We start from the raw sequence: 2422 nt of genomic DNA, 5'->3' as shown, positions 1-2422 counted from the left end.
CATCCATTCTCCTCGCGCGCCTCGCGTTAGAACCTCTGGCAAGTCTGTGCCGGAAGTTTGGGCTCCTGAGGCCAGGCCCTTTCCGGCCAGACAGAAGCCGGCCCGCCCCTCTGAGTAGGAACGGGGAGGGGCGGAAGTGCACGAAGGAAGGCGGGACCTGGTGAAACTAGCAGCCTGTCGTTGCCCTCACGTGGCTTCGCGTCGTGCCCAGCCTGTGTGTTCTTCAGGCTGAGAAGCCTTAGGAAGGCACGCAACGCAAAAACACCCTTTGATTTGTGTCTGGAGAAATGCGCTTCCCCCCTCCAAACGAAGCCTATCCCGTGGGAAGCGACATGTTTTACACCTCACCTGTGCGTGGCGCTCCAGAGTTGGTTTACTTTGATCTCCCTAAATGCTAAATTTGAGACGCTGAATTCCTAGAAGTGGCTGCACAAGTGCTGTCCTGCCCAAGATTTGTCATCTCTAAGCAGGGTGTGAAGGGCATGAGCATTATTCACTCTGAACAAAGGTGTGCCAGGCACGATTCTAGGCGCTGGCGCTATTACAACGTACAAAATAGACAAAAACCCCACCTTCCCGGAGCTCAAATTAGAGGAATTCAATTTCCTGACTTCACATAAGAGCAGACATGCAGAGGCTTTTCAATCTGCTCAACAAGAAGAAAGTGTGATTTCGCTGAAGGTTTAACGCTCCTAACTGCCAGCTAAGAATTTCTTGAGAAAGCTCATCTGAGGAAATGGCCCAGACTCCATGCTCCATGGGCAGGACAGATGCAGAGGGAACTGCGGGCTCGCACACTGGACGTTGCACTCCTGGCTCTACCGTGGCAGCGTGTTCAGCCGGTGAAGAGAGGCAACTATGGAGTAAGGATGAGGCCTGCCAGCATGTAGGAACCCCCAGGGTAACACTGGTCCTTAGCTCAGAAGGAGTCAGAAACAGAGACTAGGATTTTTCCTTCGCCATATTTATTTTATTTTCCATGGTGGTTTAGCAATAAATCTGTAAGATGAAAGGCTTCCTTAGTTCATTCATTTATTCTAACAACAAATACAGTTGACCCTTGAACAACCCAGGTTTTAGGGGGTGCTGTACACAGGAGATACTCTGTGTATAACTTTTGACTCCCCCCAAAGTTTACGAATAGCCTACTATTGACCAGAAGGCTTTCTGATAATATAAGCAATTAGCACATATTTTTATTATAGCAACATGTATTATATACTGTATTCTTACAATAAAGCTAGAGGAAAAAATGCTAAAAAAATATATGAGAAAATACGTTTATAGTACTCTACTATGTCAAAAAACAATCTGAGTATAAATGGGCCTATGCAGTTCAAACTTGTGTTGTTCAAGGATGTTATATTTGAGACTATACTGTGTACCAAGCACTGGCAACAAAGTCCAAGACAAACAGTCCCTACTTTCAGCAATTTTGTAATCGAGCAGGACACAAATGCTGAGCAATTACCAGGGAACAGATTATTCTGCAAAAGGAAGTATAGGATGATATGGGAACATAAAACCAGATACCTAATTATATAGGGAAGGAACAGCCCAGATCCAACACTTGCTCCCCCAATTTACCTATAGTGTTGTGTTTTGTTTGGTTTTGAACTTTGAGCTAACCTGGTTTGGTGGGGTGGACAGTGAACAAAAAGAAGAGCTGGTGACACCATCTAATTCCCTTTCCACTCTTGAGCAACGTGGACACAAGGAAGTAGAACACATCAAGAGTGTGTCGCCACTAAAGGAGATAAAGACTTTCTCAAGAAAGATACACCTCGTATCTATCAATCCATCGGGACCAGAGAAGGAGAACTGAGGGAGATCAGTGGACAGCACTGCACTCTCCCAGCATTGTAAAAACAATAGAAAACATGGAAGAAACCAGGCTGTCTCATGAAGACCACATAGAACCACTCATCCATTCCTCTGACATGTTTGTGATTTTTTTATTGCAGTCACATACTGGAAGTTTGATCCTTCTTGGCCCTTCAAAACACAATTTTCAACACCTTTGCCAGCTCATATTATCTGGACCCCTAGCCAGATGGACAGACTGGCTATTAGCCTCTCCAAGAATAAGGGAAAAGCACTACCCAGATCTAGCAGTTGCCCTCCCAGTTTACCTACAGTGGGTTCTTTTTAACTTTTGAGCTGGGCAGGTATAGACAGAGGCAGCCAGACACAAAGACCAAATCCTTCACGTCACCCACTCAACAAAATGATCAAAAAATATAAAGGTTCTATACCTTGCATGTTTTCTAGTTTCTAGAAGCCCAACTTCTGCTCACAGATCAACACCTGACATTTACCCAGATTTCTCTTGGTCATACTTTAGTAACAGCAGATCCCACTAGGTCCCTTAGAGACCCTAAAACCACAGCTTTAGCATTCTAAATAAGTCCCACTGCCACCT

The sequence above is a fragment of the Prionailurus viverrinus genome, chromosome F1, assembly GCF_022837055.1.
Source record: "Prionailurus viverrinus isolate Anna chromosome F1, UM_Priviv_1.0, whole genome shotgun sequence".
Taxonomy (NCBI): domain Eukaryota; kingdom Metazoa; phylum Chordata; class Mammalia; order Carnivora; family Felidae; genus Prionailurus; species Prionailurus viverrinus.
Note: the sequence above shows the minus strand (reverse complement) of the source record.